Below are 22,140 nucleotides of genomic sequence, written 5' to 3'. Positions count from 1 at the left end.
AATGCCTCATAGTAAGATTGTCATTATTGCTTACTATACAGGGAGCTTTCATCACTGAAGCTGCTGAAATAAAGTGAGAGCTGAGCTCTGATTGGTTGCTTTGTGCAACTAGAAAAGTCTGCCCGTGAAGCGGTTTTCATTACTGATATGTGAGCTCCTTGAGGTCATAGTAATACTGTGTGAGGGCTTCAGAGTCTCATGCCCAATGTTATTGAAGCCTCTATTCTTATGGGAAACTCTAAGGGAGCAAATGTTTTCATTCTGTGTATTCCTTTGCTACTAAGCAACATGCCCTTCAATTTTAAGCGTCTGCAGTTCCCAATCTGACTTGCATTTGCTATGACTATAAACAAAGCACAAGGTTAATCACTTAATGTAGCCGACATTAATTTGGAAAGCCCATGTTTTTCACATGGACAGTTGTACATTGCTTGCTCTAGAGTGGGTAACCCCAAAAATATTTTCATATATGCACCTGAAGGTAAAACCAGAAACATTGTTTACCAAAAAACACTACAATAGATAGTTGTTCAACTGTAAACCAATTTTACTCTTTTGTCCGTGAACTACTTATATATTACCCTGGAGGGAGGAAGGGGGAAGGGTTGCACTATGTTGTTAATTGGGTGCAAATGTTTTATATGTTTGTGTAAGGTGCATAAATTTTCATTTTTGATAAATAGTTAAAAAAAATAGTTGTAATAGTTTATACAACATAATATGTATTGAATATGTAAAAGCAATAAAAATGTTGAAATAAAAAAAAACGTTCTTGTTCACATCAATGTTACGACAAATTAGTAAAATGTCAAAAATAATAAGAATTTAAAGTGGAAAAAAAAATTACTGTAGCACTCTGAAAATGTAAATTTCTGGGTGACACTGAAAATTTTACTTTAGCTACCATAACCAACAAATGAAAATATTTTCCGAAAGTGAAGCCGCTGGTGTTCTACTAGTTTTCTATTAAAAAACACAATATACTTGAATCTACTTTTTCTAAACCCTTCTGAGCTTTGCAGTGTCTGCAAAGTAGTTTTTGACCACATATGGGGTAATGGTGTACACAAGAGAAATTGCATAACAAATTGTCCCATTCAGTTTCTCCAATTTACCTTTGTCGATATGAATAATTTGGAGATAAAACAAAATTTTTCTGGGAAAACATTCACGTTTTCACATTCACAGTTCAACATTATAAAATTCTGTCAAGCACCTGTGGGTTTAAGGTGCTCACTACATGTGTAGATAAGTTCCCTGAGGGGTATAGTTTCCAAAATTTGCTCACGTTTGAGGGGTTTTCACTGTTTAGGCACATCAGGGATTCTACAAATGCAAAATGTCATCCGCTATCTATTTCAGGCAATTTTGCTCTCCATAAGTCAAATGCAGCCCCTTCCCTGCCATGCAGCCAAACAGTTGTTTTCTGCCACATATGAGATAGCAGTGTACTTAGGAGAATTTGCACAACAAATTGTATGGTCCATTTTTTCCCGTTAGCGTTATTAAAATGAAAAATTTGGGGCTAAACCAACATTTGTGGAAAAATCTTAAATGTAATTTTTTCATTCCACAGTGTTCTTCAAAGAAGCATTTAAAGGGTTAATAAACTTCTTGAATGTCATTTTGAGCTCTTTGAGGGGTGCAGTTTTTAAAATATTGTCACTTTTGGGCATTTTATGTCACATAAGCTTCTTAACCCCTTCACCCCCAAGGGTAGTTTGCACGTTCATGACCGGGCCAATTTTTTACAATTCTGACCACTGTACCTTTATGAGGTCATAACTCTGGAACGCTTCTATGGATCCCGGTGATTCTGACATTGTTTTCTCGTGACATATTCTACTTCATGTTAGTGGTAACATTTCATTCAAATAACTTGTGTTTATTTGTGAAAAAAATGGAAATTTGGCAAAAATTTTGAAAATTTTGCAATTTTCCAACTTTGAATTTTTATGCCCTTAAATCACAGAGATACGGCACACAAAAAACTTGATAACTAACATTTCCCACATGTTTACTTTACATCAGCACAATTTTGGAACCAAAATTTTTTTTTGTTAGGAAGTTATAAGGGTTAAAAGTTGACCAGCGATTTCTCATTTTTACAACACCATTTTATTTTTAGGACCACATCACATTTGAAGCCACTTTGAGGGGTCTATATGATAGAAAATACCCAAAAGTGACACCATTCTAAAAACTGCACCCCTTAAGGTGCTCAAAACCACATTCAAGAAGTTTATTAACCCTTTAGGTGCGTCACAGGAATATATGATATTCAGGTTCAATTTTTTTTATTTTACCAAGGGTAACAGGAGAAATTGGACTGCAAAAGTTATTGTGCAATTTGTCCTGAGTACGCTGATACCTGATTTGTGGGGGGGAACGACTGTTTCGGCGCATGGCAGAGCTCAGAATGGAAGGAGCGCCGTTTTACTTTTTCAATGCAAAATTGGCCGGAATTCAGATCGGACGCCATGTCACGTTTGGAGAGTCCCTGATGTACCTAAACATTGGAAACCCCCTACAAGTGACCCCATTTTGGAAACTAGACCCCCCAAGGAACTTATCTAGATATGTGGTGAGAACTTTGAACCCACAAGGGCTTTACAGAAGTTTATAACGTACAGCGGTACAGTTAAAAAATCATATTTTTTCCACAAAAATGATCTTTTCACCCCAATTTTTATTTTCCCAAGGGTAACAGGACCCTAAAAGTTATTGTGCAATTTGTCCTGAGTATGCTGATACCCCACATGTGGGGGTAAACCACTATTTGGGCGCATGGCAGAGCTCGGAAGGGAAGCAGCGCCATTTGACGTTTTTGGCTGGAATTGAGATCGGACACCATGTCGCGATTGGAAAACCCTGATGTACCTAAACAGTGGAAACCCCCCACAAATGACACCATTTTGGAAACTAGACCCCCCAAGGAACTTATCTAGATGTGTGGTGAGAACTTTGAACCCCCAAGGGCTTCACGGAAGTTTATAACATAAAGCCGTACAATTAAAAAATCATATTTTTTCCACAAAAATGATCTTTTCACCCTCAATTCTTATTTTTCCAAGGGTAACAGCACCCTAAAAGTTATTGAGCAATTTGTCCTGAGTACGCTGATACCCCACATGTGGGGGTAAACCACTATTTGGGCGCATGGCAGAGCTCGGAAGGGAAGCAGCGCCATTTGACGTTTTTGGCTGGAATTGAGATCGGACACCATGTCGAGATTGGAAAACCCCTGATGTACCTAAACAGTGGAAACCCCCCACAAATGACACCATTTTGTAAACTAGACCCCCCAAGGAACTTATCTAGATGTGTGGTGAGCACTTTGAACCCCCCAGTGTATCACAGAAGTTTATAACGCCCGGGCGTTAAAATAAAAAATTCGTATTTTTGTCACAAACATGATCTTTTAGTCACCATTTTTTTTATTTTCCCAAGGGTAACAGGAGAAATTGGACCCCAAAAGTTGTTGTCCAATTTGTCCTGAGTATGCTGATACCCCATATGTGGGAGAAAACTACTGTATGGGAACATGTCGGGGATCGGAAGGGAAGTAGTGACGTTTTGGAATTGATGGAATGGTCTGCGGGTGTCATGTTGCCTTTGGAGAGCCCCTAATGTACCTAAACAGTGGAAACTCCCCACAAATGACCCCATTTTGAAAACTAGACCCCCTAAGGAACTTATCTTGATGTGAGGTGAGCACTTTGAACCCCCATGGGCTTCACAGAAGTTTATAATGCCAGGGCATGAAAATAAAAAAATCGTATTTTTTCCACAAACATGATCAATTAGTCTCCAATTTTTTTATTTTCCCAAGGGTAACAGGAGAAATTGAACCCCAAAAGTTGTTGTCCAATTTGTCCTGAGTACGCTGACACCCCATATGTGGGAGAAAACTACTGTATGGACACACGTCAGGGCTCGGAAGGGAAGTAGTGATGTTTTGGAATGCAGACTTTGATGGAATGGTCTGCGGGTGTCATGTTGCCTTTGGAGAGCCCCTAATGTACCTAAACAGTGGAAACACCCACAAATGACCCCATTTTGGAAACGAGAACCCCTAAGGAACTTATCTAGATGTGTGGTGAGCACTTTGAACCCCCAAGGGCTTCACAGAAGTTTATAATGCCCGGGCATGAAAATAAAAAAATCGTATTTTTTCCACAAACATGATCAATTAGTCCCCAATTTTTTCATTTTCCCAAGGGTAACAGGAGAAATTGGACCCCAAAAGTTGTTGTCCAATTTGTCATGGGTACGCTGACACCCCATATGTGGGAGAAAACTACTGTATGGACACACGTCGGGGCTCGGAAGGGAAGCAGTGCCATTTTGGAATGCATACTTTGATGGAATGGTCTGCGGGTGTCATGTGCGTTTGGAGAGCCCCTGATGTACCTAAACTATTGAAACTCCCAAAAAGTGACCCCATTTTGGACACTAGACCCCCCCACGGAACTTATCTAGATGTGTGGTGAGCACTTTGAACCCCCAAGTGCTTCACAGAAGTTTATAACGCTCGGACGTGAAAATAAAAAAAATAATTTTTTTCCATAAAAATGATATTTTTGCCCCCAATTTTTTATTTTCCTAAGAGTAACAGGAGAAATTAGACCCCAAAAATTGTTTTGCAATTTGTCCTGTGTAGGCTGATACCCTACATGTGGGGGTAAAACACTGTTTGGGTGCATGGCAGAGCTTGGAAGGGAAGGAGCACCATATGACTTTTTCAACTCAGAATTGGCTGGAATTGAGATCAGACGCAATGTTGCATTTGGAGAGCCCCTGATGTGCCCAAACAGTGGGAACCCCCAATTCTAACTCCAACCCGAACCCCAACACACCCCTAACCCTAATCTCAGCCCTAACCCTAGCCCTAACCCTAACCCTAACCCTAACCCTAGCCCTAACCCTAGCGCTAACCCTAGCCCTAACCCTAGCCCTAACCCTAACCCTAATGGAAAAATGGAAATAAATACATTTTTTTAATTTTAGTATTTTTCCCTAACTAAGGGGGTGATAACGGGGGGTTTGATTTACTATTTATGGCGGTTTTTATTTTTGGCAGCTGTCGCACGCTAAAAGACGCTTTTTATTGTAAAAATAGTTTTTGCATCACCACATATTGAGAGCTATAATTTTTCCGTATTTTGACCCACCGAGTCATGTGAGGTCTTATTTTTTGCAGGACGAGTTGACGTTTTTATTGGTACCATTTTCGTGCACGTGACATTTTTTGATCGCTTTTTATTCCGATTTTTGGGACGCAGAATGAACAAAAACCAGCGTTTCATGAATTTCTTTTGGGGGAGTGCGTTTACACAGTTCCGCGTGTGGTTAAATTGATAAAGCGGTTTTATTCTTCGGGTCAGTACGGTTACAGTGATACCTCATTTAGGTCGTTTTTTTATGTTTTGTCAGTTTTATGCAATGAAAACTATTTTATATAAAAAATAATTATTTTTGCATCGCTTTATTCTGCGAGCTATAACTTTTTTATTTTTTCGCTGATGATGCTGTGTGGCAGCTCGTTTTTTGCGGGACAAGATGACGTTTTCAGCGGTACCATGGATATTTATATGCGTCTTTTTGATTGTTATTACACTTTTTGTTTGGCGGTATGATAATAAATCATTATTTTTTGCTTCGTTTTTTATTTTTATTTTTAAGGGGTTCGCTAAAGGGGTTAACTAATGGGACAGTTTTATAGGGCGGGACGTTACGGACGCGGCGATACCTAATATGTGTACTTTTATTGCTTTGTTTTTTTTTATTTTCAAAAAATGAATTTATTGGGGAATATTTTTTTTTTTTTTTACTAATTTATTTGGCGATTTTTTTAAAATTATTTTTACACTTTTTTTTAATTTTTTTTTAACTTTATTACATAGTCCCAGGTGGGACATCACTGTCCTGTGACAGATCGCTGATCTGTCACATCACGGATCACTGTGACAGATCAGCAATCTGTCACAGGCATTGAAGAAGACTTCCTCTTGCCTGCGCTTTGCAGGCACTGAGAAAGCCAGCTTCCTCCAGGCCCCCGAAGGCCCCCCGTCGCCATCTTGGATTCGGGGGCCTGGAGGAAAGGAGCCCCCCGCAGCAGCGCTGCACATTGCGCTGCCGTGGGGGGCTCAGGGAAGCAAGGAGGGAGCCCCCTCCCTGCCGATGCTTCCCTTTAACTCCCGGTACACCGCAATCATGTTTGATCGCGGTGTGCAAGGGGTTAACGTGTCGGGGGCGGTCTGTGACACATAGTGCCGGGTGTCAGCTGTGATAATCAGCTGACACCCGGCCGCGATCAGCGGCGCTCACCACGTGGGCGCCGCTGATCGCGGTAGATGTACTATCCATAGGGGCCCATGGACGGGATAGTACGTCAGATGTCAGGAAGGGGTTAAAGTCATTCCATGATCCCTAATAAAAAATAGTTTTGTAATTTTTGGTGGAAAAATTAGAAATTGCTGATTTTAACCCTTCTGTTCTGCCCATTAAGGTAAAAAAGATGAGGCCAAAATATTGTTGTCATTTTAATAAGCTGTTATTTGTATTCTTGTAGTTTTACCACATACAATTCGGTTCTATACATCTATCTGTTGACAAATAAACAAGTTAGACTACAGAGAACTGTCGGCTTAATTTTGAAGACCGAAGAGGTTTATGCTGTATGTCAAACTGCACACTGTGAGAACGTGTAAGAAGACAGAACACCTTCTAACTCCCTAATTAAAAAAGTAGACATGTGGTAAATGTTATTTATTAATTATTTTGTGTGGTATAACTATCTGGTTTAAGGGAATACATTTTCAAAGTTAGAAAATTGCGAAATTTTCAAATTTTTTGCTACATTTTCAATATTTTCATAAATAAGCGCAAATCATATCAACCTAAATTTACCACAAATATTAAGTACAACATGTCACGAAAAGCAATCTCAGAATAGCTGGGATATGGTAACACATTCCAGACTTATTACCTCACTAGCTGAAGACCCCGGCGTTGCCTGGGCATAGTAACTAACTGTGGTTAGTTATAACAAATTATAATGATTATATTGCACATAAAAACATTTCACATCATATATTCAACACTACAGATTTGCAACACAAATTAACTAAACGATTACCCAAGTATTGATAGTATTTTATTTTCAACTCATTCAAGAGCCTTTTGATAAACATGTTTGGTTTTCCCTCTCGGTGCAAAGATGAACAGATTTTTGGCAGTTCTAACTCTTGAACAGATCATGTAAACTTGACCATGAGAAAAGCATGGAGATTGCAAATCTATCCCTACTACTTAAATCAATCCCTACTACTTTCAAGGACTGTCCCTGAGCATTGTTAATGGACATTGCAAATAGCAGTTGAACTGGAAACTGGAGGAGTTTAAAATAAAATAAAAAAACAAATCAGATGGAATGAGTGGAAATCTTGGAATGAAAATGTCCTCTCCTTTGGCACATCCTGTTTCTGAGCTGTGTATCTAACCCTATCCTGTGTGATAGTGTCTGCTGAGCTGTGTACCTAATCCTCTCCTGTGTGATACTTTCTGCTGAGCAGTGTATCTAATCCTATCGTGTGTTACTGACTGCTCAGCCGTGTATCTAATCCTATCCTGTGTGATACTGACTGCTGAGCAGCGTATATAATCCTATCCTGTGTGATACTGTCTGCTGAGCCGTATATCTAACCCTATCCTGTGTGATACTGACTGCTGAGCCGTGTACCTAATCCTATCATATGTGTCACTGACTGCTCAGCCATGTATCTAATCCTATCCTGTGTGATACTGACTGCTGAGCCGTGTATCTAATCCTATCCTGTGTGATACTGACTGCTGAGCTGTGTATCTAATCCTATTCTGTGTGATACTGTCTGCTGAGCCGTGTATCTAATACTATTCTGTGTGATACTGACTGCTGAGCTGTATATCTAATCCTATCCTGTGTGATACTGACTGCTGAGCCGTGTATCTAATCCTATCCTGTATGATACTGACTGCTGAGCCATGTATCTAATCCTATTCTGTGAGATACTGTCTGCTGAGCCATGTATCTAATACTATTCTGTGTGATACTGTCTGCTGAGCCGTGTATCTAATCCTATCCTGTGTGATACTGACTGCTGAGCCGTGTATCTAATCCTATTCTGTGTGATACTGTCTGCTGAGCCGTGTATCTAATCCTATTCTGTGTGATACTGTCTGCTGAGCCGTGTATCTAACACTATTCTGAGTGATACTGACTGCTGAGCTGTGTATCTAATCCTATTCTGTGTGATACTGTGTGCTGAGCTGTGTATCTAATCCTATCCTGTGTGATACTGACTGCTGAGTCGTGTATCTAATCCTATCCTGTGTGATACTGACTGCTGAGCCGTGTATCTAATCCTATTCTGTGTGATACTGTCTGCTGAGCCGTGTATCTAATACTATTCTGTGTGATACTGACTGCTGAGCTGTATATCTAATCCTATTCTGTGTGATAATGTGTGCTGATCTGTGTATCTAATCCTATCCTGTGTGAGACTGACTGCTGAGCTGTGTATCTAATCCTATCCTGTGTGATACTGACTGCTGAGCCGTATATCTAATCCTATTCAGTGTGATACTGTCTGCTGAGCCATGTATCTAATACTACTCTGTGTGATACTGACTGCTGAGCTGTGTATCTAATCCAATTCTGTGTGATACTGTGTGCTGAGCTGTGTATCTAATCCTATCCTGTGTGATACTGACTGCTGAGCCGTGTATCTAATCCTATCCTGTGTGATACTGTCTGCTGAGCCGTGTATCTAATCCTATCCTGTGTGATACTGACTGCTCAGCCGTGTATCTAATCCTATCCTGTGTGATACTGACTGCTGAGCCATGTATCTAATCCTATCCTGTGTGATACTGACTGCTGAGCCGTGTATCTAATCCTATCCTGTGTGATACTGGGCTCCCCTACAGTCTGTGTCAGAGGGTAGTCTGTGTCAGAGGGTGGTTTGTGTTGGCACGGTAATAAATTGTGTTATTTCCAGCTTTATAGAAGGACGATAACACCATAGAAATGATAAGAATAATAGGCCTCAGTTACCACAACTGTCTACAAAGAAAACTGTTGCTGATAGCAACCAATCACAGCTCATTTTTCATCTTTTAAACAGCTCTGGGACAGCGTGGCGAGTTTTGAGTGGCGACTTTTGTGTATTGACTTTTATGTGGCGAGGTTGGTGTATGTGTGATGAAGTGTGTGCTGAGGGTGGTATATGTGTTGAAGCACGTGGTAGTGTGTGGCGCATTTTGTGTGTGTGTTCATATCCCCGTGTGTGGTGAGTATCCCATGTCAGGGCCCCACCTTAGCAACTGTACGGTATATACTCTTTGGCGCCATCGCTCTTATTCTTTAAGTCCCCCTTGTTCACATCTGGCAGCTGTCAATTTGCCTCCAACACTTTTCCTTTCACTTTTTCTCCATTATGTAGATAGGGGCAAAATTGGTTGGTGAATTGAAACGCGTGGGGTTAAAATTTCACCTCACAACATTGCTTATGACGCTCTCGGGGTCCAGACGTGTGTAAAATTTTGTGGCTGTAGCTATGACGGTGCAGATGCCAATCCCAGACATACACACATACATATATACACTTTTTCCCCATTATGCACCTAGAGGCAAAATTGTTTGGTGAATTGGAACGTGTGGGGTTAACATTTCGCCTCACAACATAGCCTATGATGCTCTCGGGGTCCAGATGTGTGACTGTGCAAAATTTTGTGGCTGTAGCTGCGATGGTGCGGATGCCAATCCCGGACATACACATATACATACATACAAACACACACACACACACATTGAGCTTTATACATTAGATAAAGTGATACTGACCAGAATTGTAAAAATTGGCATGGTCAGGTGAACAAGGCTAAGCAGGGTGAAAGGGTTACGTTACAAACCCATAACCTCATCCAACATTTTAACCATTGGAAGCATGTCTATTGGATTTTAAGAAAAAAATGTAATGCAAGAAGCCGCATTACACACAGTCATTTTACCCACCCAAATAAGACATTCGAAAGGGGTACTAGATTTAGAAGTTTTTATCCTTGCAGTGAATATACTATATTGTCTGTTAATACCCCACATGAACACTTTCTATATTCTGGTGTCTGTGCATCATTTAAAAAAAACAAAAAAAAAACATTAATTATCGATCAAAGAGTTTAGTATATGCATTGATATGCTCATGCCCAAAGGTTCACATTTGGCAAACTACACAGGAATTGAGGAGAAGGATACAACACTTTTCTACTATAGTTCTTGCCAGGCGAGATTACATTGAACTTGCTATTATTTAATTGCTTATACTTCTAGTGAAAATTGCATCCTCCTTTGAAGTCCACCCACAGGCTGAGCTTCATAGTGGGACCAAGATGGCAGTTCCGGAGGCTTTCAGCAGTATTATGTGGTGGTAGGCCGATGGGAACCAGGGCACACACGCAATGGAAATCACACTATTTAAAAGCCAATGTCAGAGATTGACAGTGGCATTTAAATAGTTAAAGAGGTTTTTAGGCTTGGAGTTAAAGGCTACAGTCACTCTATGTGACTACAGACCTCTGAATCTTCACAGCGTGTAGTGTCTTCTCCAGTGCTAGAATTGGGAGTAGACGGGCGTGTGACCGTAAGTATGCTATCACGTGCAAACAAGATGTGTGCAGACTCGCTCAATACAAGTGAACTGGATGAGGTCGGATACGTCTAGTCTGAATGTGACAAGAAGTTTGAAAGTCGCATACTTGTGGACACATGACTGCCCACTCGTGGCCTCAGCATCGGAGAATCCTGACAGTGCGCACTCTGCGTGCTTTGAGGGTTCACAAGTCTGCAGTCACATATATGACTGAAAATCTGAACCACAAGCCTGCAGCCCCTTTAAGCAGCTGCAGGAGAAGCCTATTTATGAAGCTGCTATTACAGGCAGGTGGCTGCTGTGTAAAAGTGAGCATCTGTTTAGTATAGTGCTGGTTCTGTTTCTTATCCTGCTCCATTCACCCACAGCAAAAGCATGCTGTGAATTTATGATATGTGTTCCTTCGGTCAGCGAATGGAGTAACATTTCTGGCATCAAAAGCTCGCCACTTTTGATGAATTGGAAGGGCGGGTGAGCCACACCCTGTCCAGCTCCAGTTCCACTCATTTTGGCGGAGGTGTTTGAAATTACAATGAAAATGACAAAAGTTGATAACTTTTTGTGCAGCTTCACATTGCTCAAAATTTTTGAGACTTTTCAAAGTGCTTTACACCAATTACGCAAGTGACATAAGCACTTTGGCGAATCGAGGTCTATATGAATACAACTAAACTGGTTGTTGTCAATGTTTCAGTTATGTTGTCAGTCATCTCATCCTCCTCCACCTTTCTTGCTTATACCACCAAGAGCAGCTAAAAATAATAATAATCACCCTATGTCAGCACCGCCGCAACTGGTCCCGCTGCCCCTGCCGCCTCAGTACTCACCGCTGGCCCCGCCGCTGCTTCTGCTTCCGGCCTGGGTTCCTCCTGCCTCTCGGCTCCAGCGCGCGCCTCCGGTCTTCCCCCTTTCCGGCGGGCGGCTTCCCGGCGCTCTCCTCCTCGGCCGTGCGCACTGTGCCTCAGCGCACGCGCCAGGGTGCCAGGCCGCGCGTCCGGGCAGTATGGACGCCCTCCAGCCTGACCTGACCCGAACCACCGCCTGGCCAATCAGAGGCTACCATCAGGTATTTCAGGCCGCCCTCCCTTAGGGGAGGCGCCTGACTATCGAGTTACTCCTCGCTGTGTTCAGGCCCTGCTCGCTGCTGTATTCCCTTGCTCCAGCTCGCTCTCCCGGCACCAGTGTCCCTCTCGCCTGTTTCCCTGCTAACCCTTCTGTGTGTTTTTCTTTTTACAGTCCGCTGTACCCTGCCTCCGCCTGGTTCCCGCTGTCCTCCTTTGTACGCCAGCTACACTCTCTCAATTCCCTGGTCCCTGGTTCCTCCAGACGTCTCGCTAGGTTCTCCTCTGCTGCTCATGTTCTCGAGCCGACCCCTGGTCCTGGCTGCCGTGACGTTTGAACTCCTTGAGCCTGCTCCCAAACGGTCCCTGTATAGGGGTTGGTCCACCTGGTGCGCTCGCTCGGGGAGGGTTCGACATCACGGTCCAGTGGGTCCACTCTTGCTCCCGTCTCCAGTAGCATAACACCCTATTTGGCAGGTGCTTATATGAAAAGTCTAGAAATATTAAATACTGGTATTTCAAACTGTATCAGTTTATGTTTTTCAGACATTTTATTCTTTCAACCACTTCTCTTTGTAAGCATATTAGGATATGAAGGAGTGTAAAATAATATTTCGGCATGCATATTGTCTACATTCCCTCAGAGTCTTAGGAATGCATGGTCTGCTACTCATTTACATGAAAAGCAAACACATACAAAAATAACCCTATTTTAATATATTCTATGCCTTCTCATGACAGAGTGCTTCAAGAATGAGCTCCCAGTACCTCCCTGTCTTCTGAGGAGATAAACAAGTAGACAAATGAGTAACAAACTAAACATTTATCAAATAAAAAAGCCAAGAAGCCAGCACTGCCTATGGTTAGTATGCAATACATAAAGTGCATACGCACATATTGGTTTCTAACTGTACTTTAAACTGAGACATTTGGCAAACAATTAATAAATTCTTTGAGCCACCCCGCCACGTCACGGCATTCGGGCAGTCCTACTCTACGTTTTTTACATACAGTACCCTGTGCCATTACGGGCTCCTAAATGTATTAAAAGCAAGACTATATTAAATGCAAACGTACCTGAAGCATTTCTGAAACACTCCCATGGCGTCAGAAGGGCAAGCGCAGATAAAGGCCGACCAGGTCCGGATAAGACATCCGGGCCTGGTCGGCATAAATTTGACTTAAAACTACCTCAGATTTTCAAACGCATCCTAAAAGTACATAAAGAGAGCCAAATTAAGCAACTGAGTCAATAATATTAGACTCTGTCATTTTTTAAATTAAGAAAATTATTCAATATCATGTCTGTGAGTGGAAAAATTATATGAACCTTTAGGATTGGCTGATAATTTAAAGCTAAAATTAGAGTGCTGTTTTCAGTCACTGGGATGACAATCGGGTGTGAGTGGCTGACTTAATTTTTTTTAAAGAACAGGGATCAATCAAAGTCTGATCTTCACAACACATGTTTGTGGAAGTGTATCAAGTCATGACCAAAAAAAGTTTTTGAAGACCTCAAATGAAGAAGTGTTGATGATAATTAGGAAAAGGTTACACAACCATCTATAAACAATTTGGATCCAGGAATCCAGTCAGCCAGATTGTGTACAAATGGAGGTACCGTAATTCAAGACCATTATTTAGTTAATTATATTCAACAAAAAAGATTACTTCAAGATCAAGGTGTATAATAGTCCTCGACGTCCCAAAAGAACCTAAAGTAACCTCTAAGCCTCTCTCACACAATGTTAATGATCATGAGTTCACCATCAGAAAATATTGAACAACAATGGGTTGCATTTTGTGTTGAATGGTGTGCATTGTGCACAATGGTAGGTATGACAGGAGAAAGGCATTACTCTCTAATAAACCTTGGTGCCCATCTCCTGTTTAGGAAAGAACACCTGGACAAGATAGAAGGCCTTTGAAGCAATAGCTCTTTTTAGCCTAAATAAGAACCCCATAATACCTGTGAAACATGAAGGTGGTATTTTCAAGGTTTAGGCCTGTTCTACTGCTACATTGACAAAGCAAAAATGATTAATTCATCTGTCGATGAACTGAATAGAGTGTGAGTCTTCACAGGGGTGGACACTGACAGCTTGGGGCCCCTGTGCAAGTAATGTGTCTGGGCCCCCTTCCTTTATGGCGACAAAGCTATATATATATATATATATATATATATATATATATATTGCGCCACACACATACATGTATATATTACATGGTCTCCTTTATTATGTATATTGCCGTCCCTTATTATGCAGTGCCCTCTCTTACTATGTACAGCACCGCTCCCTACATATTGGATTATATAGAGCCCTGTTTTTTATTACATATCGTCCTGTCTTGTTCGTCCTATCTTGTTAGCTGTATAATGCAATGATGGCTAGGAAAGCTTCCTTTCTAATGGAGGAGATGATGGACTGGTAGTCTGGTCACCGGCTCCTCCATCAGCAGTTATTTTATATCTAAAAAGAGAGGGGACTTTGTAATAAAAGAGGGCACTGTTAATAACAAAATTAAAAGAATACACTATGTAAGAGGCAGCACTATACATAACAGCAGAGGAAGCTATATAATAAGGGACGGCACCATATATAACTAGAGAGGATGGTAGGTAATAAGGGACGGTGTTATACATAATAAAAGAGGAAACTATGTAACTAAGGATGGTGGTATACAGAATTAGTGAGTACACTATATACTAAGGGACTGTGTTTTACATAATAAGTACGTATACTATATGCTAAGGGACTGTGTTAGACATAATAAGTGAGTACACTATATACTAAGGGACTGTGTTAGACATAATAAGCAATAATAATGTCTTCCTCCACCTCCCCCTGTTCCTAAGTCCATTATAAGTCCCCCTTCCTCCCATCCCAATCCCCTAAACCCCTTATTGTCCTCCTTTCCCCACATCCCATTATTGTCCTCTCCCCAACCCATCATTGCCCTCTTTCCCACCTATATCACTGCTTTCTCCCCCACCACTATCATTGCTTTCTTCCCTGCCACCCCATCATTGCCCTTTACAACACCTCCATCATTGCCTTCTCCTCCACCACCCCATCATTGCCTCCTTCCCCATCACTCCCATCATTGTCTTTTCCACTACCACCATCACTGCCTTCTCCCCACCCCATCATTGCCCTTTCCACCACTTCCATCATTTCCTCTTCCCCCACCATCCCCATCATTGCCCTCTCCATCACCTTCATCATGGCCTTCTCCCCATCACCCCCATCATGGCCTTCTCCCCATCACTTCCATCATGGCCTTCTCCCCATCACCTCCATGGCCTTCTCCACCTACACACACACACACATACACATTGATCCGCGCACACACACACATATACATGACAAATACATACATACACACATCCACTCCACACACATACTACATCATTGCCTTCTCCCATCACTCCCCATCACACTACATAAATACACACATACACAGTCACACGCACACACACACACACACACACAGCAGCAGTGACAGGCAGGACAGTACCTCAAATGATGTCTGCTCCGCAGCATCACCGCCTCCGCCCTCCGGCTGCTTCCTGTGTCTCTGGCACAGCAGCCGCACCGCTGAATGATGACGTCATTCAGCAGCACGCTCCTCTCTGTGTCAGAGAGACACAGAAAGCACTCACGCCAGGCAGGAAGGATTCTTGCAGCTCCGCTTCTGCTGTTTTCTCTTGCAGGCAGTGGAGCTGTTGGGATCTCTCACTGCCCGCAATACATATGAGGGCAATCTGGCCAGGGGCCACCAGGAGCCTCCGGCCTGGAGAAACTGGTCAGATTGCCCTCATCATTAGCCGCCCTGCAGGGGCCCCTGGGGCCTCTAGGCCCCCCGTGCAATGCACCGGTTGAACCGGTGGTATGTCTGCCCATGAATCTTCATTTCAGCTCACTTATTGAGGTGGATTCTCCAAGTCCTAAGTCCGGGTTGGCACAGAGGCGTCAGTGAAGCAGGCAGGTAAGACACGCAGGAAACAGGTACTAGAAGCACTGGAGATCGCAGGCAGAATGCAGATATGGAGCATATACTGGAAGCACAGGAGGCCTCAGACAGACAGAACACAGAAGAATTGAGTTTTAACCCCTTAGTGACGGAGCCAATTTGCAGCTTAATGACCAGGCCAATTTTTACCACTGTCAATTTATGAGGTTATAACTCTGGAACGCTTTAACGGATCCTGCTGATTCTAAGAATGTTTTTTCGTGACATATTGTACTTCCTGATAGTGGTAAGATTTCTTTGATATGACTTGCGTTCATTTACGAAAAAAATGAAAATATGGCAAAAATTTGGAAAATTTTGCAAGTTTCAAACTTTTCATTTTTATGCTCTTAAATGTCTACTTACATCAGCACAATTTTGGAAGCAAATTTTTTTTTGTTAGGAACTTATAAGGGTTAAACATTGACCAGCGATTTCTCATTTTTACAACAAAATTTACAAAACCTTTTTTTAGGGACCACATCACATTTGAAGTCACTTTGAGGGGTCAATATGGCAGAAAATACCCAAAAGTGACACCATTTGAAAAACTGCACCCCTCAAGGTGTTCAAAACCACATTCGAGAAGTTTATTAACTCTTTATGTGCTTCACAGGAACTGAAGCAATGTGGAAGGAAAAAATTAACAGTTAACTTTTTTTTACAACCATTTTACTTCAGAACCAATTTTTTTTATTTTCACAAGTGTAAAAATAGAAAATGAACCACAAAATTTGTTATGCAATTTCTCCTGAATATGCTGATACCCCATATGTGGGGCTAAACCACTGTTTGGGTGCACAGCAGAGCTTGGAAGGGAAGGAGCACCGTTTGAATTTTTCAATGCAGAATTGGCTGTAATTGAGATCGGACGCCATGTCGCATTTGGAGAGCCCCTGATGTGCCTAAACAGTGGAAACCCCCCACAAGTGACACCATTTTGAAAACTAGACCCCTTAAGGAACTCATCTAGTGCTTCACAGAAGTTTATAACTTAGAGCCGTGAAAATAAAAAATAATATTTTTTCCACAAAAATGATGTTTTCACTCCCAAATTTTTACTTTCACAAGGGTAACAGGAGAAATTGGAACACAAAAGTTGTTGTGCAATTTGTCCTGAGTACGCTGATACCCCGTATGTGAGGGGGAACCACTGTTTGTGCATATAGCAGAGCTCGGAAGGAAAGGAGTGCCGTTTTGGAATGCAGACTTTGATGGTCTATGGGCGTCATGTTGTGTTTGCAGAGCCCTTGATGTGCCTAAACAGTAGAAACCCCCACAAGTGACCACATTTTGGAAACTAGACCCCCAAGGAGCTTATCTAGATGTATGGTGACCTCTTTGAACCCCCAAGTGCTTCACCTAAATTTATAACGCCCCCATTTTTTTATTTTCCCAAGGGTAACAGGAGAAATTAGACCCCAAAAGTTGTTGTGCAATTTGTCCTGAGTACGCTGTTGGTTTAAGTTGGGATAAACCACTGTTTGGGCACACGTCGGGGCGTGGAAGGGAGGGAGCACCGTTTGACTTTTTGAATGCAAAATTGGCTGGCACCAATGGTGGCGCCATATCGCGTTTGGAGACCTCCTGATGTGCCTAAACAGTGGAAACCCCTAAATTCTAACTCCAATCCTAACATCAACACACCCCTAACCCTAATCCCAACCCTAACCATAACCCTGACCACAAACCTAACCCCAACACACCCCTAACCCTAATCCTGAACTTAGCCATAATCCTAACCACAACCCTAACCCCAACACACCCCTAACCCTTATTCCAACCCTAACCATAAGCCTAACCACAACCCTAACCCTAATCCCATCCCTAACCATAACCCTAACCACATCCTAACCCCAGCACACCCCTATCCCTAATCCCAACCCTGTCCCTAAATCCAACCCTAACCCTAATTTCAACCCAAACCCTAATTCCAACCCTAGCTCTAAACCTAACTTTAGCCCAATTCACTTTAGCCTAACTCTAATGGTAAAATGAAAATAAATATATTTTCTTTATTTCATTATTTTTCCCTAACTAAGGGGAGTTTAAAAAAAGGGGGGTTATATACTTTTTTTTTATTTTCATCACTGTGATAGGGTCTATCACAGTGACCAAAATGAACCAATAGGAAAAATCTTCCTATTGTTGATGGGTGCTGACCAGTAGATCTCGGTGGGCGCACTACGCATGCACCCGCCATTTTCTTAGCGGAAGAAGATGTTGGCAGCCGTGGGGGGAGGAATGGAGACAGAGGGCTATGTGGAGGTACCGGGGGAGGATCGGGGACCCTATTTCTCCTCTGATGTGCGATCATATCAGAGAAGAGAGAAATAAAATGGCACATTGGACTTTTTTTTTGCTGTCGCCTTTATACGGTTAATAATGGCGATCACAAAACCGGGGTCGGTAAAAACCAACCCGAATCATGTTCTCTGCGGTCTTGGCTACCCCCGGCTTCTGAGACTCCAGCGAAAATCCAACTCTGGGGGGTGCTATACACTTTTTTCACAAGCTGTTGATTCACGGCGCTGTGGTTTAAGGACCCGTTAAAAGGCGTATTGGCAGTCATTAAGGGATTAATATGAAGACACAGTGTCTGTTTTGGTGGAGCTTATATAGGCCTAAGCAGACAATCACATGGGAGCACCCAGGGCCACTTGCAAAGCCCAGCATGGAGCATAACAGAGTTCAACCGACCAGGGTGAAGGGAGTAGAGCTCAGACCTGGGACAGGTCATGCAGCAAGACCACAACCCAAAGCACATAAGTTGGTCTACAAAAGTTGTTTAAAGTTCTTTTGTGTCTGTTAACTAAATATAAACTTTTAATAAAAATTATACATTTATTTTTTAAGCAAAAAAGTTAAAGTTTTGGAAGGGCCAAGTCAAAATCCTGACTTTAATTGTATAAAATGTATGTGGAATCCCTTGAAACGAGTAGTTCGTAGGAGAAAACCCAACAGAACAGAGTTGAAGATGTAGTGTAGGGAAGAATGGTCTAAAATTCTTTCAGGTCGATGTGGAGGACTAATCAACAATTGCCAGGAAATGCTTAGATGCTGTTATTGCTGTATGAGGGTGTCACACCAGATTCTGAAAACAAACGTTTACATACTTTTGCCACTTACAATATAAGATGATTTTCCTTATTTAAAAATGACAGTTTTATACAGGGTGAATATAAAAGATTCATCAGGTTTTGCATTCATATTACTGCAAAGATATAAATTTCACCTCTGTAATAATAATATATTGAATGGTCACATCCCAGAGTTTGTAACTCGCGCTTGCAGACTCGCTTGTGACTCTTCAGGTGGCAGGGCGGCATCAGATCCCAAAATGGCAACTATGCAAGTGAAAGTGTTTTGTGTTTTAGAGTATAATTGTAAATCATTTGCTATTGTGCAGCTAGCGTTCTGAAGAGAGTATGAAAGTGACCCACCTGGTCACCAGAGCATTCTGCAGTTGACAATTTAAGGACACAGGATGCTTGTGTAAACATAAAAAGCCCCGGACAACAGAGTGTTACAGGCTGTAATGACCATCGACGGGGACATGTTGCAGCATATTTGGGTCGAACTGGATTACCGCATAGATATGTGTCGTGTGACAGAAGGACACATAAAACATTTGTACACATTATGTGCTCAACGCGAAGACTTTATCTTTGTTATCATGTGCCATTCACTATTGTGCATCTAATACATTTTGAAATATACCTCTTTGAAACCCAATGAATCTTTTATAATCACCCTGTATTATTTACTCTGATTTTAAATTCTAGGGCAGAAATCTGAAGGATTCACAAACTTTCAAGCAATACTGCAGCTGTCGGCCAAATGATTGCTCAGGCAGCAGCTATCTGTCGCATCCTTCTCGTACACAGGAATGCTCTGCTTGGCACTACTGTGTTTTCTAGGACAGTCACTGCCACAGTGAACAAAAGAATTAGCCGTTGAAGTTCAACAGGCCAGAACATTCTCATCCCAAACATTATTTGTCACGGGAGAGTCTGTAGGGCCCCAATGCACAGTGGGGGCCTTAATGTGGTCAAGTAGGGACCAGAAAAGACATTAAAGTGTAGGTGTCATCTTCATGATAGGGCTTTCCATTGCCAATGTGATGTCAGTTTCCAGAAGGGCAGCTCTAAGTAACCCAACCCTTGTACAAATAAATAGACCCAAAGTAGAGACTGACTAAAATCTTGTTAGGCCACTTTCACATGATCAGTATTTAGTCAGTATTTGGTGAGTATTTGTAAGCCAAAACCAGGAGTGGGTGATAAATACAGAAGTGACATGTTTCTATTGTAATTTTCCTATGATTGTTCCACTCCTGATTTTATTTTTTATAGAATAGTGCACCATCAGATCCATCAGATGTTTCTGCACCGCTGCAGCCTGTAATTGGCTGAAGCGGTCAGGAGAGTAGCACAGTGCATCATTGATTGTTTCTCTGATGTTGTGCTCTTAGTACTGCTGCAGTCTGTAATTAGCTGCAGTGGTTTAGGTAACTAAAAGAGCGTGTCGTCATATGTTTCTCCTCAAAATTATTATTTTTCTCAATGGACTTGCACAAATTATAAGCGACATTAAAGTTGGAAAACGTTTTGAAAATGTTTCTTCTTATTATGATTTTTTACATGGCAAAAAACAGGCATCATTTTAACATGGATGTGTAGACATTTTATTTCCACTATCTACTATATAATCGTCTAATTCTGTCTGTCTGTCTCTCTGTTTGTAATGGAAATCCTGTGTCACTGATTGGTCGCTCCTGGCCGGCCGCGACCAATCAGCGACAAGCGCAGTCCGGCCACGAATTGGCGCGGAATTCGAACTATGCACGCAACTGTTACCGTTGAGAGATCTGCGGCTAGCGCCGCAGATCTCCTGACGGTTGCCGCGGGTCATCTCCTGCCACAACTTGCCACGGGTTTATTCTTAAATCTTCATAAATAAACTACATACATATTCTAGAATACCCGACGCGTTAGAATTAGGTCACCATCTAGTTAATAATAAAGCTAATGATTGACAAGACTAATGTAAAAACTTGGTTATACAGGCAGTAGGCGCTGGAACTCCCAAGTCTCAGGACATCATTAATAAATGTTTATGTAACCATTAATACTTAGATAAGTGTATGGTCACAACTGATAACCACAGATGTGAATTTATATAGTAGGGGTATGCTATTTAGAAGGTTCTTGCTTTACAAACACTTTCAGCTGGAGAAACATTTGTATAAGCGATAATTGTAGGAGGTGTGGAATTTCCCGCTCCAGTTCCCAGGTCACAGTTCCAAGAGTATTGACCCACATGAAGAATGAGGATGAAATGAGAACATAATCAAAGGATACAAAATGAAAGAAAAGAAAGGATTAAGAGCATTCAGCTAAAAACATGTGGACTTGTGCCCTATTTGTCCTTTCCCTTTCCTTCCCCCCTCCCCCTGTTTTTCTGCTTTTATTGATAAGATTTAGTCTTATATAGTATAAATTTAAACAATTAAAAGTAATGTTTTAATATTTCATACCATTTTGGATGCTTGAATTTTTTTCTTCTATTTTACTCTTTGTCCAGTTGCCGGTCTTGAGTCCTTGCACTGCAGTTTGTTGATGGAGGCACTCTTTTCCACACTTGGTGAGGTGAATTTTTTTTGCATTATTCCTTTCCTCTTTTGGCTTATGCCTTCCCCTCTCTGAAGCTGCTCCTGTCTCCTCAGGGACGGAGGACCTTGCTATTCTTCCTGCGACTCTGGGTAAAACAGAGTGGTTTTCGAGCTGGGGACCTCCTGGAGCTCCCTGGCTCTCTCCCCTTTCCATGATCCAGTATGCAAATACGCTGGACACAGTCACAGGCCCTTCAGTGTCCCTTTTGGTTGAGTTCCAGGGTGAAGTGCATCTCTAGTTTCAGCGTTCATGGAGAATTCAACAGGGTTCATAGAATCATAGAATGCTAAAGTTGGAAGGGACCTCAAGGGTCATCGAGTCCAACCCCTTGCACAATGCAGGATTCATTAAACCATCTCAGACAGATGTCTGTCCAGCCTCTGTTTGAAGACTTCCATGGAAGGAGAACTCACCACCTCTCGTGGCAGCCTGTTCCACTCATTGATCACCCACACTGTCAAAAAGTTTTTTCTAATATCTAATCTATATCTTTTCCCTTTCAATTTCATTCCATTTATTCTCTTATTTTCATGTGAAAATGAGAATATGGATGATCCTTTTACACTGTGACATCCCTTCAGATATTTGTAGATAGCTTTTAAGTCACCCCTTAGCCTTCTTTTTTGCAAGCTAAACATTATGGTGGAACCCTGCCAATGTTTGCAAGAATTCCTCCTTTGCTTACTCTAAAGAGTCCAT

The sequence above is a fragment of the Dendrobates tinctorius genome, unplaced genomic scaffold (assembly GCF_039654945.1).
Source record: "Dendrobates tinctorius isolate UK_male_01 unplaced genomic scaffold, ASM3965494v1 ptg000035l, whole genome shotgun sequence".
NCBI lineage: Eukaryota > Metazoa > Chordata > Amphibia > Anura > Dendrobatidae > Dendrobates > Dendrobates tinctorius.
Note: the sequence above shows the minus strand (reverse complement) of the source record.